The 21,920-nt window shown below is 42.1% G+C and overlaps 1 protein-coding gene, 2 long non-coding RNA genes and 2 pseudogenes across 5 annotated transcripts in view; 1 reads left to right on the top strand and 4 right to left on the bottom strand.

Annotated features, from left to right (window-relative positions):
• Positions 1-21,920, bottom strand: part of unc5a (unc-5 netrin receptor A) — a 361,826-nt gene that overhangs the window by 275,598 nt on the left and 64,308 nt on the right. The window lies entirely within an intron of this gene.
• Positions 581-1,751, top strand: LOC148360002 (uncharacterized). The gene is made up of 2 exons (XR_015851340.1): positions 581-960; positions 1,379-1,751. It is a non-coding gene; the product is annotated as an uncharacterized LOC148360002 (long non-coding RNA).
• On the bottom strand, positions 1,742-3,281 carry LOC148360001 (uncharacterized). The gene is made up of 2 exons (XR_015851341.1): positions 3,046-3,281; positions 1,742-2,301 (listed from the first exon to the last, which is right to left on the bottom strand). It is a non-coding gene; the product is annotated as an uncharacterized LOC148360001 (long non-coding RNA).
• LOC148360000 (U2 spliceosomal RNA) lies at positions 11,059-11,350 on the bottom strand (annotated as a pseudogene).
• LOC148359999 (U2 spliceosomal RNA) lies at positions 11,386-11,474 on the bottom strand (annotated as a pseudogene).

The raw sequence follows: 21,920 nt of genomic DNA, 5'->3' as shown, positions 1-21,920 counted from the left end.
CCACAACTTGAACTGGTATTTTTCCAGTATTGAGCATTATACATCAAGCAAAAGCATCTTAGAATAAATATTATAACATAAAACAGCATGAGCAAGATAATCGGCCAACAAATTCAAGAAAATGTTCCTCTATTTTTTCCTCCGTTTTTCTCAAAATCAGTTTTAGCAAACAATAAAATGTTTATAAATCGTGTTAAAAAGATGTACATCAACCAATCATTCAAGAGCAAAACATGCTGTTTTGTGCACACACTTTCTGAAAGCCTCTTATTTGTTCTGATGAAAATCCCATCAAACGCCTCAACACCAGGAAATCAAAATCCATTTTTATGACTGTCATGTATTTCAGCTCAGCCTCTGCACCTGTGAACCTGAACCAGACCTGTGACACAAGCAGGAACTGTGACGGCAGGCTGATGCACCAACGCACACGCTCTTCACACAAAGATCAGATTCAGGCACCCCGCCTGCACGGAAACATGGAAAATGTGCAGATTGGGGAGAATCAGTAGCTCCCCGTGGAGCTAAACGAACGGCTGCAGAAAAAAACGGGAGAGGAGGAGACAACTCCATGGCCCAATCCCATTTCTCTCACTCGGCCCTGAGGACCCTCCAGTGAGGTCCCTCGATAGAGGAGTGCCCTCCGCCGGTGGAGTGCAAAGTGGAGATGGTTTGGACAAGACTTGCAAGGTTCCACCCCTGTCCAGGCGATGGCGGTAATATTAATTGGCTGTAGACCTCAGTGACGTATTGGTCTACGTCACATGTAAACAACTCGAGTCTCAACCTGTGGTGTGTCAGTTGGAGAGTTCGTGCAACGTTAAAAATGCCCGCTACAGCTGTGTTATTACCGATTGCCTGAAAGCTCATCATCTTTTCCGTGTCTCCAATCAACGGAGGAGAAATGTGCTATACTGAAGACAGCTTCGGCGCTATGTAGTGCTGATTCATCTTTACAAGGTACGTACACTCATTAAAAAAAATTGACCCGTTCGGTCAAATACTGTAGAAGTTAACATACAATGCACGTTCACATAATACCCTATGTTTGTGTAGACATAAATGGCAATCTACTTATTAGTATCTTAATGCCATTTTATGACATATAGTAGGGGTCTTGAATCTGTGACATGACGAAACGTAAACAAACACAAGAACAGTCCACCTGACCCTTTAGCTGACATAATATCGTCACCAAACTTCCCTGTACGACCCAAAAACCTTAGTTCATAAGGAATTTAATTCAAAAGAGTTGTCATTGAATATAAAAAGGTCATTTCAACATTTTTTCATGATGCTTACATCACAGTTAAAGCGGTCTTTTTCTTTTCTATGCCCACATTTATGTCTAAATTGTTTGTTATCTATTGTGTTCCAGAGTGGCTGTCCCATAAGCGTGGACAGGTTGGACAGGAATGTTCCCATCCTGTGCTTATGGTTGGATGTGGAGTCAGAACTCATTCAGGACTTAAGGTTGAGCAAGGTTATGTGGGCCCTGCAGGAGCTGCTAAAGAGGGAACAGGGCCATGGCTGGAGGTCCTGATCTACGTGTACTGGCTGGTCCACGCTCTGTCCTACCGTGTGGTGTCACGGGTCTTCAGGGTTCCCTGGTCCACCGTACAAATAATTGTCCACAGTTAATATGGAATAAATTGCCCAAAAGCCATATTTTAGGCTCTGGAAGTCAGACCCACATTTGCATTATGTGCTTTTCTGCATTACTATTCAATAAACATCTTCATTTTGAGTAACACCTTGGTGGTTTATTTCATAATGATGTGAGATACTGTGTGTGAACTATGTGACTGTTGGACAGAAAACAAATACAAATCACTCCAGCTTAAATAATAGTTTACTTTCAGAAAAACAAACTCACATTGGGCCAAAATACATAATAGTAAATAAATAATGTGTCACAAATTTTAACAAAAATATACCAATACTTCCATAAAGCTGGAAACACAAACTGGAACTTCATTGAGTTCTTAATAAAAATAAAAAAAATTCCTTTTATAAAACAAAGGGAAACATTGCAGAGATGTCACTGTTCTGGAAATTTGTCCACGAGCTTCCCAAAAAGGACGGGAACCGCTCAGTTTTGGCCACAGTTTCTTCGAGCCTATTCCTCGCTCTGGCAGACTCCGCTTTCAAAAAGTCAAGGAGTGTATCGTGCTTCCTTTTTTTTCTGGGTGATTTGGGGTTTGGCGCCGGATTAGAAGGTGCCAACGACGTGCCCGGTGGTGTGGATGGCGTGGTAGCTGTGATGGTGACCAGCTCTTCCACGGGACGTTCTACAGTGGCCTTTAGGTTGGGTGGAAAAAACAAGAATTACTTAATGCTGATGTATTGTACAAAACAACTGTGTATAGGATGCTCAACAAGTTGATATGAGACAGGAAATGATAGGATGTGTTCTGGATAATTATTTGATAGTGAATAGATACAAAAAAATGACATGTTATTCTTATGGCTGTAAGAGCCTTCTATTGGCCAGCATCACATATGCTTTAGAATTGTCTCCACATTTGGACAACATTTTGAGAAGGTAATTAGTTTACTTAATATGTGTTTACAGAGAAGGCAGTGGACTGTGTGATAGTAATTTGTTTCAACTGTATTTCCACGTGAAATTCGGAGACATTACTCATAATGCATGATGAAAACTAATGCATTCTGATCTCACATGAAAGAATCATATTGTAAATAAAACACGACACCCGAAATTGTGTGCAGTAAACAAGGGCTTATGTCCAGAACGGTATTCTGACTATGCTCCATGTAGATGTATAAGCACGACTCGTTTAAGATAAAAACAGGGATGGGCTGAACCGTGATTTTCTGCACAGTTATCCTACTTTACAGTTTGTAGCGTGAAGATTTTTTTTTGCTAGCTCCCTTGGTAGATTAGTGCACTTCGTAAAGTAGCGATTTTGCAATGTTCGTGTTTTAACGCGAAAATACTATTTTCTATTGCATTTACGTCTAACTAAGATATCTCAATACATTTTGTTCCAAATACATGCGTGGTTGTGGAAAACTACTTACATTTGTGCGGTTCCTTTCCGGGCATGTTTGTTGATATTGAGAATTCGCAAAGACTTCTGGGTAGTCACTTCGCCGCCAAGTGAGGTAGGGAGCCCCCTCGGTCTTGAAGTGGTTACGAGATGGTTTGAGGTCACTTCTGCCTCGGACTTGAGAGTATCGGGACACACCCCATTTTCACGTGAACGCGCAAACCGAGTGACTAGGGCACATAGCGAGTGAAAGTGCGAAGAATGGGACTCAGCCCATGATTTTGTCGGAAAGGCAGTATTGCGTTCTATGGAATAATTTTAAGATGTAATAATTTTACACGATTACTGCGTTATTTTGGATACTTCTTTTAAGCAGATAGTGAATTGCAGAGTCCTCAGGCTCCTAAGTTTTTCCTCATAAAGATATTCACCCTACCATATATACTTTATATATATGCGTTAGAACTGTACAAATTATTTAGAAATCAGGGGTTCGGCTGATATGCGCATATGGGTCACCAGTAGCAAACTGCAAGTAGCACGTTGGAAGGTTGGCGTGATTTATGGACGAACAAACTGATGAAAACCCATATGAAACAGTGGATCAAAACATGGACAGTAGAGTACCCAAAAATTGATATCTTCGAGTGGTTAAAGCGCAGAAACAAAATGGATATGGAGTGTCTCGGCTAAGTGTCCGTTTGCAAGCGCTCACTTATGCTTGAGCCAAGAAATATGAAAAGGCTTCAAGTCAAGTCATGTTTATTTGTATAGCCCTTAATCATAAAGAGTCTCAAAGTGCTGCACTGACCACAGATTATTGCAAGCAACAGATTATTATTGCATCATCCCCTGATCTAAAACCTCCATGAGGAAAAGGAAAAACTCAACCACTGCTTCCACAGGTCCGTGTACTCGTTTGTTTTTTTTATTTCTCTTAGAATGTGTGTTATTCTAAGCAGTTTTAGGTGGTCAGATTTTATGCTATGTATAAAGCACACCTAAAAAAACGTAATTGGCCAAAGATTTGAATGTGCGCCTTATAATCCAGTGCACTTTATATACAGGAACAAATTTACATGTGTACTAGTGTATCATTATTTGTGCAATTACTGATCAGTCAATATTTTGAGCTGAGCACAGTTGCATAGCAATGAGGAAATAGGAATTAAACCCGGATGGCGACGGGAAGAGCACATCATAGACCTGGGACATAGACCACATAGGAAAAGGCAATAGGTCTTACAGTAGATCATTATCACACTACTTTTAGTCATGGCAAAAGATACAAATGATAGAAAAATAAGAAAACGTAATATCAGACACAATTCGAATAAATCAACAACGCGGTACTGTGACTCAAAATAGTCTGATGAAGACATAAAACCTAATGCCTTTTCATTTGTCCTCTGTATCCTGAGAAGTCTAGTGGATAGGATTCAGTGCTTTTCCCTCAATCGGGTTGGATTCCCGTTAAGCGATATGTTTTCACTGGTTAAGTAATGCACAAATATGATGCTTATTTATTTTTAAAGCAATGTAGTTTTAATTGATGGTACCTTATAGTCTGGTGTGCCTTATATATGGAAAATATCACAAGAATAATTTTTGGGGGGTGCGCCTAACAGTGTGGAAAATACGGTATATACACTAATTTGTGACCAGTTACTCCCAGAGTAACGCACTACCTGATGTCAGTACTCGGCGGGGTAACTGAATCATTTAAGAAATGAAGTAAACAGTAACTGTAACTGACAACTGATTTTCAGTAGCGCGCCCAACATTCCTCGGAAAGGGGTAGGACAGCAGGCGGGTAGATCCGCCGGGAGTGCCACGAAAAGGGATTCGAACCGGGGTCACCTTGGTCGGCGAGTGCAGCTGCGGTCCGCCCCCGGGAGGCGACGGGAGGTCAGAGTGGCGAGCTCTGTATGTTGGCTACAAAAGCGCCGACGCCGGCTTGCTAACGTCTCCTCAGCAATAACAAAGCCAATTAGGGGCCCCGCGAGGGACGTCTCGTCGTCGCTGACTTAGCAACCGACTCTGGAGAGCAGCGCAGAGAATTCAGCAATTATCGGCGAACGCCTCCGTTTCGCCGACTGATGGGGTGATTCATCAAGGCAAGATACAGTTTAATTTCAGGATCAAAATGTATTTAGAAAAATACTTTTTGTGGAAAAAAGCAAGTCAATTGAGGACTCTTGATGAAGATGTGGTGAGACGCAGAGAAACCATGTGGGGAAAAAAACTGGATAAAAATATTTGAATATTACTGAGTTAAGTCAGACTCTGTTTCATTTACCTGTCCATCATTCTTTGTTTTTAACTTTGTGACTAACTAAACTACTGCCATTAGAGGTCAGATCTTGGGCCCGGTCTTATAATGCTAATCATTAAGTCGGGCCGGTCGAGCTTCTCTCTCGCGTTTTTTTACTGTTCTTTAAGTGAGGATTTACACAGCACGTATTTACGTACTTTTACTCAAGTAATTATTAAGATAAAGAAAATGCTTACCAAACTATAAGTTTAACTCAAAATCACGATATCTAAAGAAATGTTCCTCCTCAGTGTTGGGTTAAAAGACGCGCGGCTTCCTCTTTCCACCTCCCTCAATCAGACAACATTTCTGCTTCTTGCCATTAGCTTACAAACTTTCTTTCTGCGTTTTGGCCAAATATTTCACTATTTGCAGCTTGTAATGTGCAGAATATGATTTTATTTTCCGTTTACTTTGGTGGCAAATTAAAGCTTCTGGTTTATTTAGGGCTCATTCATCAAATCAAGTTAAGCCGTCGGGTTTGGGTGGGTTCCGTTTTATCTACCCGCAACTTTGTCATGATTACCGATGTGATGCACTTGTGCCCGCTGCTTTGGCGCCAACTGCCTCGGATTCTGATTGATTTTACCTCTAACTGCCATGATACATAATGCCTGTTTTGCAAAATTTGTGCGTAGCTCTTTTGAACACCAAATCAAACTTTAAAAGTTTTTGTACGCGTACTTGGTGTTGTCGCTGCTATTTCTTGTATGTTTATGTTACCACACATGAGGCACTATTGGGCATGGGCAACTCTCAGCAGAGATTAGATTTATGTAGAGATGCCTCACTCTGTTGGAAAAAAGTCGACGACAAGTTCTTCTAATTGTTGATATATGCCGACAAAGGGCAACACGGCGGCGCGGTGGTAAGAGCGTGCACGGCACAGTTCTGAGGTCATGGGTTCAAATCCAGCAACATACCCTTCTGTGCGGAGTTTGCATGTTCTCCCCGTGCTCGCATGGGTTTACTCAGGGACCTCCGGTTTCCTTCCACATTCCAAAAAAACATGCATGTCAGGTTAATTGGCTGGTCCAAATTGTCCCTAGGTGTGAATGAGCGAGCGAGTTGTCTGTCCCTGTGTGCCAGTTCAGGGTGTCCCCTGCCCACTGTCTGATAATTGCTGGAATGGGCTCCAGCACCCCCGCGACCCTACTGAGGATAAGCGGTGCAGCTAATTGATGGATGGATGGATGGATGGATGGATATATGCCGACAACGTCAACCAATTGTTGCAGTCTTACTCCATACACCGGCTAAAGTCTTCGATACTAGACTGATTAAGGAAATACAGAGTTCAGGACTGACGAACACATGAGTGCAGATGATGCTCAAAAGTTCAACATTTCCTGCAACGAATGTGATCGTTAATGCCGAAATCGGCTTTAGACGCCTTTCTTTATATCCGGGGCGAGAGCCTTAGTCGGCTTTTCGAGCGTCGTCTGTTAAATTTGAGGCCACCAACCTTCCCTCCGATCGATCCTTCTAAAAGCTCTAATCTGATTGTTAAAAGAGCTGATTTGACAAAGCCGTTATCAAACCAATTGAAGCAGCGATCGATACGGCATCAAGCGTATGTGTGGTTGCGAAGAACCAAGGACAAACAAATACATCGGGGGGAGTAGGGTACAAAGGTGCATTGCGCGTTTGCTGGAGCGTGACGGAGCGAAAACCGCAATAGCGTTTCTTTGTTTTGGTTGCACGTTAACCGAGTTTTCAACGTCGCTCGCGTGTGATTGCGTTTTCCAGGATGGCGTAATGACCCATGAATGTTTGTGCGGCTGCTTGGGAAAGGCTCGTTTCTCAGCGGGGACATGACATACACAGGACAGCACTTTGCCGGCTCGATGTATAATGTTAGTGGCACTCGCAAGAGAATTCGACAATGGGTGGAAAACAATGTGATTATCGACAGCTGATGGTGCTCATCTTGCAATGGCTTTGCAGTGGTAACCCTGGGTCGGATTGGGAATACTCTATATTAGGGGTCAACAACCTTTTTGGAGCTTGTTTGTTTGTTTTTACTGATTAGCGCCAATGATACCAGTTTGATGTTCACTTCTAAAATAACAACGCATTACGTTATTACTATGTTATTAACATGTTATTAACATGTTGCAATTATTAGAAGTTGGGTTAAATAGGTTCAGTCAAACAATAAAACACCTACCTGTCATGATTGCCGATTGAAATCACCTGTGCCCGCTGCCTCGGACTCTGCTTGGCTCCCTGTCCCTTTTTAAACCCACTCCTATCTATACTCTTTTGTCAGTCCATCTGCGAACCTCAGTTAACACAAGGCAAGCCTTTTTTAAACCTGACTTCCATCTGTTTTTTTCTCCCGTCAGTCCCCCGGCTTCGACCCATTTTTGATCCTGACCACGTCTACTCTCCCGTTCTGACTTTCGACCTCTTTTGTCCTCGACCACGTCTACTCTCCTTTCCTTGCTTACGACTCGGTTACGACCGAGACCACGTTTTTTCTCTCCTGTCCCGGCTACTGATGTTTTTCAGTTCCCGACACCACCATCGCTCGCCACGGAAGATCAACTTCCGCGTTCGGAGCGACCTGCTTCCCGCGGCCAGCAATCCCCGGATCGTGGGCGCAACCCTGTCCCTTTCTTCTAATAAAAACTTGTGAGAAACGTAGCGCAAGTGGGTCCTGTCTCCGTTCTGGTCATGACACTACCTACTATAAGGGACCTAAATCATTAAAATATCAAACATGTTCGTGACCTCGGCGACGGAAAAAACGGGTCGGTAACCGAGACAGGAGAAGAAAAAGTGGTCGGGGTCGTAAGCCAGAACAGGAGAACAGACATGATCGGGGTCGGAAATGATTCGTAAGCCAAGACGAGCAGATGTGATCGGGATCAAAACGGGTTTTAGCCTGGGACAAACGGGAGCAAAACGGGACAGGCGGGTGTCAGGGTCGAAAAACGCTCGTCTAGAACACACGGATATTTTCAGACGGACTGACAAAAGGGGATTGACAGGACAGGGTTTAAATAGTGGGTAAGCCAATTTGTCAACAAGCTGCAGCCGGCACCACACGGGCGGGGCCAATTGGGCGCCATGGCAACCGTGACATTTACATTGTTAACTATACATTGTTTTCGAGTAAAATATAGTAAAACCCTCTTCATTTTTTGAATACTTAGTTTTTTAATTAAAATAATACCAAAAAATATTTGGCAGGTAATTTAATTCATTAAAATTTTACTCAAAATAATTGCTAAAAAAAGGGATGGTCAAGTATCAATAAGCTTTAAATGATTGTATCAATATTCCCTGGACTGGCCAATACCAGGATTAGCTCCCATCAATTGTTTTACAATCAGCAATGCGATTTTAAGGAAAAATATGTATGAGGTAATTCTTTAAATATCAGTTTTTTTCTGAGCGGAGAAGATGAATTTCTATCTACTATTGATGTACAATGACTCATCAAGCATTGAGCAATAAAATAAGAAAAAAGAAAATCCCCACTCTAATTTATTTTACTATATTTTTCTAACATTGTTTTATTGCAGTGTGGCACCAACTGGCAGGTCAGCCCTGCTAGAATGAAAGCAGCATCCACACCGAAAGAACTCAACCAAAGCCTCATTTTCGCCTTAACGGGGACGCTCAATTAAACCTTCCTCTGATGAGCCGTGTCGGCAATTGGTTGGAAAAAAAATTGTGTTATTTCCTCGCCCCGAGGAGCAGGCGACGCCCATCTGTGGCAAAAAACATTCCAGATGTTGGCCCGTGGAAAACATTGGCGTGCAAGGAAGCTTCAGTTAGCGACGTGACATTTACTAATGATGCTGCAGATACGAGTTGTCAAACTGACGCTGATAAACCACAGAGGACCTGACACATGCTATAAGGAAACGATCGTCATTTGTGTGACAGTCAATTCTCTAGGAAGTAATTGTTCCAAGAATTTTGTGGCAATCAGGTGTACTGTACAAAATGTAAAGTAGAGTAAGGGGTGAAAGTGAGGGGAAGGGGGAGGGAAAGTAATCGTATTGAGCGTTTATTGGTTCTGAAAGTGAGCATCGTCTTTGTCAGAAATGTACAGTATTTTGGGGACTATAAGGCGGACCTTATAAACTCAAATTCAAAAGTGCTACTTATATCAATGCGCCTTATACTCCAGTGTGCCTTATATACAGTATAAAAAATACTTTAGGAAGGACTAGTTTTAAACGTGTGCCTTAATAACTTGCCATGCTGTCCAGAAAATACAGAAACCACATTGTTAGATCAAACACAACAAAATACCAGTGTCTGAAATAACGTCTGCCCAGACGCCCAGGATGTCAGGCGTACAATTTAAAAAACGTCACCACCTGGGGGGCCGACAACTTTAGAAAAAAAAAAAAAAAAAAAAAAATGAGACATTTTTTGTCAAATCAAATGTTTGCTTTATTCGTATTTCAAAATCTTCGTTCGGTTTGGAAATTACAGAATTTCTGTTCGTTTGGCAATTCGCATACTCGGCAGCCAACAAGAAGCCTGAATAACTTCGTGCTTCCGGACTTTACCGAGCGTTATAAGGTCGTGCATTCGCATTTTGTTTTCCAGAGTAGATGCACAGAGAACACAGGAAAAATGGATAAGTGGTTAGGAATCAAGCCAAAACCTCAGCCCCAGAAGAAATATTCAAAAGAAGCTAACAAAATTTATGATGCTACAAAACGTAAACGTACATTGAAAACATAGTGGAAAGAAGAGTTCACGTGGCTTGTAGCAGACAACGCAACGCAAATATTGCATGAATGAAGATGAGTAAATACAGGTAAATACTGATGTCAGATGGAAAACAGCGATGTCATATGCATGCATTGAATGTTATAAGTCGATTTATAATATACTTAACTTTAAAGTGTTGTTCTGTTATATATTGTGATTATCAACCCTAAATACTTTGTAACAATGTTTTTTTTTTTGCGATCAGTCGTCTTATTGTTTCAAGTTGTGAAAAATGGGGCAGGCAAAAGTATGGCTGGGCAGGCAACTTTTTGTCATGAGTTTTAGACACTGAAAATACATACAGTATTTTGAACAGTATCTTTGAACAATATACAGTATTTTAAACAGTTTCATAACCCAACTGAGCAAAGAACATCAACATGATTGGCAAAGTGTGATAATGATCTAATCGTCAAAACAATTAACAACAGTGTGTCATAACAGTCAAAACAACAAACTGGCATCCCATGGGATCTTTGGAGGTGTCCAATATGTAAAACAGCATAAAGTTTTTAGGTGGCAGTCTTGGTCACACATGTGACCTCATAGTTTGAAAAAATAGATTGATTTCCCCATCAGCAGTATTAAAACAGAAATGGGGGTCTTTTGTATCAATTCAATTAGTAGATAGATACCGTAAATTACAGGACTATAGAGCGCACCTGATTATAAGCCGCACCCACCACATTTTAAGGGGAAAACCGATTTTGTCAATACACAAGCCGCACCTGTATATAAGCCACATGCACCCACATTAAACAAACATGAGATTAATCCAAGCCAAACTTCAAGTCCCGCGATCTAAACTAAATGTGGGGGGCGGGGGGGCGACGGTGGTTAAGGGTTATTGATCTATCTTCTTTGTTCATTATCCATTATTCGTTATCGGTCAGTTCATAATACGCTACAAAGCTTAGGAGCTGGGACTCTTACTCTCAGCCAAAAGGCCAAGCTAAGGTCCTAGCAATCAAGCCTTGCTGCGATCATTGCGAATGCACCGTTCCCGGAGGTACTGCAATACCGGGCCGATGCGTGGAGTGGATAGTGCAAGCTCTTATTCCATCTCCGGATTGCAAAAATCAAAGGCCATCAATTGTCAGTGTCGTCAGGCCAGTTCAACTTCATAAAAGCTCTTATGCATGTGGGGTTTGGGGTTTTTAAGGGTTATTGTTCTATCTTCGTTATTCATTATCCATTATCCGTTATCGGTCAGTTCATAATACGCTACAAAGCCTAGGAGCCGGGACACTTACTCTCAGCCAAAAGGCCAAGCTAAGGTCCTAGCCCTAAAGCCTTGCTGCGATCATTGCGAATGCACCGTTTCCGGAGGTACTGCAATACCGGGCCGATGCGTGGAGTGGACAGAGTAAGCTCTTATTCCATCTCCGGATTGCAAAAATCAACGAGCACCAACTTTATCACAGGTTTAACCCACACCATGTACTTCATTGAAGCACACAGTCCAAAAATCACAGCCGCCAAAATGAACGCAAATTGATATAGGTACTTAACATTTGTTGCAGACCTGCAGATTCTGGGTGCCCCTTTTTTCCAAGGAAAAAAAGTGTATATTTCCAAAGGTAAGGGTGGGAAAAATATATATCCATTATTGTCCGCTGTGTCCACAAAAACTCACCTTTACCGGTCCCCACTTTCCCATCAGCGTTGGCGTTTGCTCCGCCCCTCTTTTTTAATTTGCTCGTGCAGACTAAGCGTCTCAAATAAATACAAATAAATGCATTACAAAAATATACAGTTGCAAATACATATTACACATATTTACAAAGAAAGACGGTACATCAAGAGAGTTTTCAAAGCTTTAATAATAATAACATAGCTTTCATCCTAAACCGTGCCTTTGGGAGGTAGCCTCACGCTACTAGAAAAGACGCTCGCCTACCTGCTAATTAGTCTGTTAAGGTAATAAAAGCCGTAATCGTAAAGATCGCGGCAGACCATACGCTTCTTCCTTCTTGGTAAAGGCACCTAGGTTGTCTTTTACAAAATCGGAAATACATTTTATCATGATGACGTCCTTCCACGCTCCCTTACGTCAATGCACCCCAGTAATATGCCCGTTTGCTTATAACATAGTGGCTGCGTCATGAGCCTTGTTTTGTGCAATTTGCACTATGAGGGTATGTTTACGCTCATAAATGTGATCTTCCTCGGCACATATATTCCACCGGTCTAAATCTTACCTCTCACACTCAAGCGCCGCTGGCGGCCTGTTAGAAAAATTACTTAAATTGGCCGCATCTCTGAATAAGCCGCAGGGTTGAAGATTTGGGAAAAAAGTAGCAGCTTATAGTCCAGAATTTACGTAGATATTTCTGCCCACGGAGTGGCCCTTACAGCCATCAGGAATTTCAATTTCTTAGAGAAGCCATCCATTTTCTCCACCGACAATCCTCATTAGGGCTTTTGGAGTGCTGGAGAACATCCCAGCTATCTTCAGGCAGTGGGCAGAGGACAGCCTGAACTGGTTGCCAGCCAGCCGCAGGGCAGACAAAGGAATACAACCATTCACACTTTCATTCATACCTAGAGACAATTTGGAATCATCAACCTGCCAAGCATGTCTTTGAAATGTGGGAGGAAACCCACGCAGACACAGAGAACATGCAAATTCCACATGGGGAAAAGAACCCTGGACCTCTGATCTGTTGGGCTGATGCGCTAACCATTCAGTCCTCGTACTGCCCTTAGAGAAACCAAACCTGCCAATCTTCTTCAAACCCAACCCCGGTTAGCACCACAGCAGGTGGCAGGGAGCGCCGCCCATATGGTTTCTCTAGCAAAAAAAAAGAATTAAATAAATTGAGGGATCACCTTGAGCATTGGTTGCGACGCAGATCAATGCGAGATGGCTAAAGCTGCGGGGGCGTGTCTGTTGGCTTTACGGGCGCCTGCATCAGCAGCACACCGAATGGAAAGCGAACTGGCTTCGCTAAAGAAATCATTATTTTTGTTTCCCTGCGCGATTTATACGTCGAACTTTGCAGATCTTTGATTTGGTCGATATGGAGCCCGCTCTGAAGTTGGAGAAGTGGGCGTGTCGTTCCCCGCTTGCTGCCGCAGCCGCCTTGATTTATAGCTAACTCTGTTTAATTGTGAGGGAAGTGCAGATTTGTTTACACAGACGCTCTGCTTCTCTTCTTCATCTTCGGTGGGATAAAAAAATATATCAAGCCATTGGAGATTTGTCATCTTTTTATATCTATCACAACAAAAGGCAAATCACACGAAAACCGCTGCTCTTTGATTTCCTTTACTTATGTGAAGAAAGAGAATTTGCACAAGTTCTTTGCAAATTGGTTTCGAGAAGACGCGTGTCTGAAAAAAAAATCCTCCTTTTATTCGATACACTCATGTTGAAGTTTTTATCTGAGGAAAAAGTACACGATTGCCGTTTTTGTGGGAGAGTCAGAGAGCGCTGAGGTCAGCCTTTAAAGGATATTCTCAACTTTTGGTGGGACTGGAGGGACAATATTATTTTAGAAGACATTTTGGGCCTTATTTCATTCAATTTTATTTATTTCCTAAGGGAAATTGACTCTGAAATACAACCAACTATAAAATGGCCTCGAGGTTACTTGTTTCGAATGGTTTCTGCCATAGCAAAACAAAGCGTACTTTGAAATCCTGATGACAAGTCTATGGAATTATGTATCATTTATTACACCAACATTCGATGCCCCTGAACGGTTAAAGCAAATGAATTGGCAATCTTAATTTAGATTTATAATCACTTAATCCAGGGGTCACATACATACATATATATTGTATGTATATATAAATATATATACATACATATATAATACATAATTTATAAAGAGATACATATATAACAGCCTCAGACTGTGATTGGCTCCCTGTCTCTATTTAACCCACTCATATCTGTCACCTTTTGTCAGTCCGTCTGCGAACCTCAGTTAACCCTAAGCAAGTGTTTTTTCGACCCCGACTCCCACCTGTTTTTGCTCCAGTCTGTCCCCCGGCTTTGACCCATTTTTGATCCTGACCACGTCTACTCTCCCGTCCCGGATTTCGACCTCTTTTTGTCCCTGACCAAGTCTACTCTCCTTTCCTGGCTTACGATTCGCTTACGGCCCCGACCACGTTTTTGCTCTCCTGTCCCGGCTACTGACCCGTTTTTCCATTCCCGACACCGCCATCGCTCGCCACAGAAGATTCGCTTCCACGTTCAGAGTGACCTGCTTTCCGCGCCTAGCGAACGCCAGATCGTGGGTGAAGCCCTTCCGCTTTCCTTGAATAAAACTAGTGAGAAACGTAACGCAATTGGGTCCTGTTTCCGTTCTGGTCTTGGACATTATACTGACAAAAGGGGACAGATAGGAGCACGTTCAAATAGGGACAGGGAGCCAATTAGAGTCTGAGGCAGTTGGATTCACATCGGTAATCATGACATATATAGCATTATATATAACATTAATGTATGATTTTTAAGAGGATATATCTTTAAACATAATATTTTGAAGAAGAAAAAAAATATTTTTATAAAGTCAACAATGAAGTTAGGTTTCCCCTAATGGCAAAGTGTTTTAATTTGATGAATCATGGAGATAATTTGCCTCCTATGATGAAAGACAAGAAACGGATTACATAGGAATATTTATAGTTAAGGAGTTTTACAGAGTTTCTTATAATAAAGGGTATGTCATGATCACCGATGCGTTTCACCTGTGCCCACTCCTTTGGCGCCAACTGCCTCGGACTCTGATTGGCTCCCTGTCTCTATTCAAACCCACTCCTACCCGTCCCCTGTTGTCAGTCCGTCAGCAAACCTCTGTTTTTATACGGCAACATTTTTTTCGATCCTGACTCCCGCCTGTCCCGTTTGTCTCCAGTTTTGATTCTGACCACGTTTCCTCTCCCGTTCCGACTTACGACCACAATCATCACAATCCGAGTAAGAGTGACTTGCTCCCCGACACCAGATCGTGGCTGCAGCCTTTCCTCGTTCCTTCAATAAAACTTGTGGTAAACGTTACACGAGTGGGTCCTGTTTCTGTTCTGGTCTTGACAGTATAAAGATTAAAGTTTGGGTAGAATTAATATTTGTGATTGATTTTAAACCAAAAACATCCCTGAACACACTTAAAGTATTAATTATTAAGTAAACTCATAATACTAGTTAGCAACAATCATTTAAAAATTGATAATAATAAACCCAATTTTGGCTTAATCAAACTCAAATTCCTACCATGGACTTCACGATTTAGCTCGATCTACAATCATTCACTTGAAAAATGATGAATAGAAGGAATTTGATGATAACTCTATTCCTACTCTTGATCTTTACGTCTATTCTAAACTCAAAATGTTATTACCAAGTAGTCATTAATAGAAATAATATTCAAATAGGAACAATCACTGAGACACCATCAATGTATAAGGACACTGAGTGATTAATATACATAAATGATAAAGTAATTCTAAACTGATTATCAGAAGAATTGACCATGAATTTAAAGAGACAGACCATATCAACGGCTTCCCTAGAAAATCGCAGTGACCCATCACTGGTGAGCTATTTTCAGAACCGGTCTGCTGGGCTAATCAGCTGTTCTTCTGAAGCTAGCTGGTGCCAACATTGGTGACCCTTGGTCCATATTGTCTAGATGTGCTGGGAATTTTGGTAAATACCACATGGGGCAGTTATCAATGATGACGTTGGAAGCTAAATGTGAGCAGATGGGCATTAGCATAACCTGACTGAGGCGAGTCCTTGAGTCAGTACTGGCCTACGTCGCTTCACTCAGTTAGTGTTTGGACAGGGATTCAAAACCGGCTGTTGTCCTTCTCATTTAGTTCGAGGGGTCAATGTTCGAAGCTTCTCTTAATAGACAAGTGTGATATCTTTACTATCTTTTTTAAACTACTAGCATTTAACATTTTTTCACCATTACAATTATTAAAGGGATTATGCTTGTGGATTGGTGCCTCAGCTTTGGAACCTAATTCTGTCAAGACCAGAACGGAGACAGGACCCACTTGCGTTACGTTTCTCTCAGTTTTATTGGAAGCAAGGAAAGGGTTGCACCCACGATTTGGTGATCGCTGGACGCAGGTTGCTCTGAACACGGAAGTGGGGTGGCGATGTCGGGAATGGTAAAAAGGGGTCAGTAGCCGAAATAACGTGGTCGGTATCGGAAACAAGTCGAAAGCCAGAAGAGGAGAGTAGAAGTGGTCAGGATAAAAAAAACTGGTCAAAGCCGGGAAACAGACAGGAGCAAAAACAGGTGGGGGTCAGGGTCGAAAAAGCTTGCCTAGAGTGCACTGAGGTTCGCAGATGGACTGACAACAGGTGACAGATAGATGTGGGTTTAAATAGTGACAGGGAGCCAATCAGTTGGCGCCAAAGGAGCGGACGCAGGTGCATCACATCGGTAACTTATGACAAATTCACTCCATGTTGGAGGTCAAGGTGTGATTTGGTTTGGAGATGAATTTATGTTTCCCATAAAAAACAATGGTAAAGTCATTAATCTGTTCTGGCAAATATCAAAAGTCTACTTCTTGTCAATGTATCTAACCAATAATTTAGTCCTAAACGTTTAAAAGGTTTGTTATTGTGATGTATAACAAATAATAATACCTGAACGGGACACTGTGTAATATCTGACGACTAGTCGCCGTATTTTGTATTGCAGCCAGGAAAAAGTGCTAAAAAGAACATAGAAGAACACAAACTAAGGATAGTCAAAGTGGCCAAACCGCACCATTTTACTTTAAAAAAAAAAGCAATAGTCAGTATCTTTGCGTTCTTCTAGTGCTCAGTCGAGTAACTACCATTCATCCATATCAGTAGATGGCAGCAGATAACTATATTTTTATTTCTATACTCATGAAATAGTTCAGGGAAATATGTTTAATAACGTATTTAGTTTGATGAACGGTTTATGGTTGGAATGCAAAAAATAAAGTCAAAAAAGGAACAAAAATGAATTATTTGAATAAGCAACATTTCTCAAATGTTTTTTGTTCCACTGGCAGACCACAAATGAAAACAACAACTGTGTACTGTCAATTAAGACAGCATAAGAAGTTAATTAAAAAAAAAAAAAAAAAAAAAAAAAAAAACTGGTGCCGGGAATTAATTTATACACATGTTGGGAAGTTCTTGAGGGTTTCTAAATGATTCTCTTGTCTCCTTGCAAGCTCATGCATTGATCTCTTCTCTCCTTATTTCGATTGTGTATGAAACTATTATTATATCAGGGAGCAAGCATCCATCCATTCATATATCCATCCATTATCTGCACCGCTTTTCCTCAGTAGGGCCGTGGGAGGTGCACTTTGTTGGAATTGGCAGAGGAGTCAAGTATCGATACCTGAACAATCATTTGGATCGATCACATTATACTCTTAGTATGATAATATCGATATTGGGATCAATTTTCGCACCGCTAGCACTCATCAGATGCCTTTGTTTCTTGTTGCAGCAGACAGCTGTTTGACGAAAAAGAAAAAAAAAAACAAGCTCCACAGTGAGCTCTGCCCTCAGCTAGCACACAGTCGGCGATAGCTTCTAAGGGCACAGGTGTCAAACAGGGGGCCTGGGGGCCAGATCAGGCCCGCTACGGGATTGAATCCGGCCCGCGAGACAACACTCAGAGAAGCGCGAGAGAAAAACAAGCTGCAAGTTGAAATATGTCAACTTGATGTTGCCAAAGCCAGGTGCCTCTCTCTCTCTCTCTGTCTCTCTCTTTGTTGCTCTTTATCTCTTTCTCTCTCTGTGTCTTTTAACCTCTTTTGCTCTAACTTCCTTTTTTCCCTTTCTCTTTCTCTCTACCCTTCGCACTTTCTTTTCTCTTTTCTCTCCTTCTGTCTTTCTATTTCTTTTTTGATTTCTTTCTTCCTCTCCCTTTCTTTTGTTTCTCACGCCCTCTTCCTCTCTCTCTTTTTCTTCCTTTATCCCTCCCTCTCTCCTTTCCCCTCCCTCTTTCTCTTATTTCTTTATCTCTTTTTCTTTCTCTTTAATCGAATAGTCCGGCCCCCGACAGAATGTTTGTTCTATCGTGTGGCCCCAGAGTTAAAATAAGTTCGACACCCCAATTCTAAGGGCACTTAACATCGGAGGAGTTTGATATTTGACGGAGTCTCTCAGCCGGCTTCCCTTTTGCCTTACGCGCCATCAGACGGGCACGACAGGCACCTAATAAAAAAAGGCAGTGAAACAGAAAAACAAAGCCTCTATTGATAGAACACAAAAATAAGAGGTGTTTCAACACCACACAGGCAGTTTGGGGAGTGGATAAGGTTCGAGGTTTTTGACGTCAATAAAATATAAGGTGATCATCTTTTTGTCTATACATGCCAACTTATATCTATTTTTTTACATGCTGATATATTCATAGGCGGCATGGCAACGCAGTAGTTAATGAGGTCATGGGTTCAAATCCAGCTACCAACCTTCCTGTGTGGAGTTTGTATTTTCTTCCCGTGCCTGCGTGGGTTTCCTCCGGGCACTTCAGTTTCCTCCCACATTCCAAAAACATGCATGTCAGGTTAATTGGCCGGTCCACATTGTCCCTAGGTGTGAATGAGAGAGTAAATTGTCTTTGCCCTGCAACTGGCTTCCAACCAGTTCAGGGTGTCCGCTGCCCACTGCACGAAGATGGCTCGGATGAGCTCCTGCACCCCCACGTCCCTACTGATGATAAGCGGTGCAGATATTGGATGGGTGGATGATAAGTACAAATTTAAAATGATCTGTCAGGACCAGAATGGAAACAGAACCCACTTGCGTGACGTTTACCACAAGTTTTATTGAAAGAAAGAGGAAGGGCGCCGCCCGCGATCCGACGTTTGCTGGATGCGGAAAAACTGGTCGATAGCCAGGACTGGAAGAGCAAAAACGTGGTCAGGGTCGGAAACGCTTCATAAGCCGGGACTTGACAGCAGATGTGGTCGGGATCAAGAAAGAGTGTTAAGTCGGGACGGGAGAGAAAACGTGGTCGGGATCAAAAATGGGTCGTAAGTCAGGACGGGACAGCAGACGTGGTCAGGATCAAAACAGGTCGTAGCCGGAGACGAATGGGAGCAAAAACGGAACAGGCGGAGGTCAGGGTCGAAAAAAGGCTTGCCTAGCGTTCACTGAGGTTCGCAGAAGGACTGAACACATGGGACACACAGAACGGAGTTCAAATACTGACAGGGAGCCAATTAGAACCCGCGTTAGTTGGCGCCAAATGAGCGGGCACAGCTGAGTCAGTAATCATGATATGATCTGTGAATACGGTTGTAGGAAAAGAGTATCCTACATATTTGCAGGTGTACATCATACATTTCTATGCATTTTTTTAATTAGTTAATTGAGGAACACTTATCTTTGTTCCTATTGGTTTATATCATAGAATAGTTTATTTTGTGCACTATTGTCTATCTGTCCAAAACTTCAATATTTGAATAAAAAAGCGAAATTGGAAATCTGATTAGATAGATACTTTACAATATACAATAGATAAATAGATAGATAGATAGATAGATAGATAGATAGATAGATAGATAGATAGATAGATAGATAGATAGATAGATAGATAGATAGATAGATAGATAGATAGATAGATAGATAGATAGATAGATAGATAGATAGATAGATAGATACTTAATTCATCCCCGTAGGGAAATTCAAACTTCCAGCAGTATCCTTGTGTTGAAAATAAAACAATAATAAAGTAAAAGGAATATAATACATAAATACCCAATGTAACGTGTTGATAGAGTTTTTAAATAGTGCTACACAAAATACACACTGTAATAAAATCACGGTAATATGCAATGTGGGGATGTGGTTTAATGTGGGCCTTTACTCCCCCGGGTGGATTTAAAGAGCCTCATGGCATGAGGAAGAAATGATCTCCTTAATTAATTAATCAATCGTTGATTAATTGAAAAAAAGGATCAACCTATTCATACATTATGAAATTAATCGTCCCTAGTGAAGTTACTGTCTCCTTATGCGTACATAACAATGCATCATTTCCTGCATACTAACTTGTGTTGCCTTTACCCCGCCTTAAAAAAACCCGTCTGTTCCACTTCTAAATGTAGAAGCATCAAAAAAGATGTTCGCACATCATAAAAAAGAAAAGAAAAAAAAAAGCACCAGCTCTATCTCCAGCTTCGATGTTACGCTATCAACATCTCAGTATTAAGACACAACCCTGGGGTATTCAAGCCGAGCGGAATATGCAGCAGCACGTTACAATAGTGGAAAGGGAAGGGTTGCCTTTGGGCTACTGTTTGGGATCCGCATCAGCTTAGCGAGCAGGCGGCGAGTAATCCTGACGTGGAAGTAGGAAATAATGACTTTTCTCCTCGGAGCAGAAAGGAAGCTGGGGATGGAAAGGAGGCCGAGGGCGCAGACCTTAGCAATTAGCTTTGCGTCGTTCGCCAACCTGATAACGTTAACGCTTCTAGATGACTTCAAAGACCGTGTCGACTGGTTTTCATTTTGAGTATAGGGAGTTCACGCTCAGGGTTGGGTAGGGTTACTTTAACTTTATTACTTTCAGTTACTTTTGGATTACTCCAATACCAAATATGCTAATAAAAGACAAAATAAACTAAATATGAATAAAATTAGGGCAGACTTCCCAAAGCGCTTTACAATGTGCTCCACATTTCCCAATAGCGGCCGTGCAGCCATGTGAGGCGCTAACCTGCTTATTGGGGGTATTAGGGGTTCAGTGTCTTACCCAAGGACACTTCGACATGTAACACGGACGAGCCGGGAGTCGAACTGGGATCCCTTGATCCCGAGACGAGCGCTCTACCTCCTGAGCTACTGCCGCCCCAAAGCAGTATTTCGTTATCAATAGGGAAAAAACAGTTTTTCTGCATCCCAAATTGACTTCAACCCCATATAATAATAAGTGAAGCCATTTTAAGGCCCTACTTGCCATGCAAGCGTTAAGAGGCACCATCAGGATGATTACTGCACTTTCTTGATTGCACTTAGCTGGCAGGTAGAGGCCGCCGCCAAACGCGGCGATTGATTCATGAGTTTCGCAGCCTCGATGCTGGCAAACGTCGGCCATCTTGACCGAGTCCATCTGTTCGCTACACTCGCATTTGACTGTGCCATCTACAAGCAGGACATCAGGGTGAAGATGTGCGACAGTGTGTTAAACAATAGTGGGAGAACATGTAGGACTGATATGCAGTGTTGGGAGTAACACAATTGATTTTCTGTCAGGACCAGAACGGAGACAGGACCCACTTGTGTTACGTTTCTCTCAGTTTTATCGGAAGGAAGGAAAGGGTTGCCCCCACGATCCGGTGATCGGTGCGGGAAGCAGGTCGCTCTGGGACTTCCTTGGCAAGGGATGGCGGTATCGGGAACGGAAAAACGGGTCAGTAACTGGGACAATAGAGCAAAAATGTGGTCGGGTCGGAAGCGAGTCGTAAGCCAGGAAAGGAGAGTAGACGTGGTCGGGGACAAAAAAGGTTTGAAAGCCGGGACGGTAGAGTAGACGTGGTCAGGATAAAAAAAGGGTCGAAGCCGGGGGACAGACAGGAGCAAAATGCAGGTTGGAGTCAGGGTCGAAAAAGGGCTTGCCTAGTGTAAACTGAGGTTCACAGACGGACTGACAACTGGGGACAGATAGGAGTGGGTTTGAATAGGGACAAAGAGCCAATCAGAGTCCGAGGCAATTGGCGCCAATGGAGAATCATGACATTTAGAGTACTGTTTTTGATCATTTTTTAAACTATTGTTAAAATATGGTGCGTTACTTTGCTACTTTTACAAAGCAGTTTTTTTTTTGCTCATTTCATTTATGAAGTCACATACAAACCTTTTTCCACCAGCCGCACAA

This window comes from Urocampus carinirostris, chromosome 9, assembly GCF_059441175.1.
Source record: "Urocampus carinirostris isolate Australia breed hairy pipefish chromosome 9, RoL_Ucar_1.0, whole genome shotgun sequence".
Taxonomy (NCBI): Eukaryota; Metazoa; Chordata; class Actinopteri; order Syngnathiformes; family Syngnathidae; genus Urocampus; species Urocampus carinirostris.
Note: the sequence above shows the minus strand (reverse complement) of the source record. Positions and strands in the feature narration are given on the sequence as shown.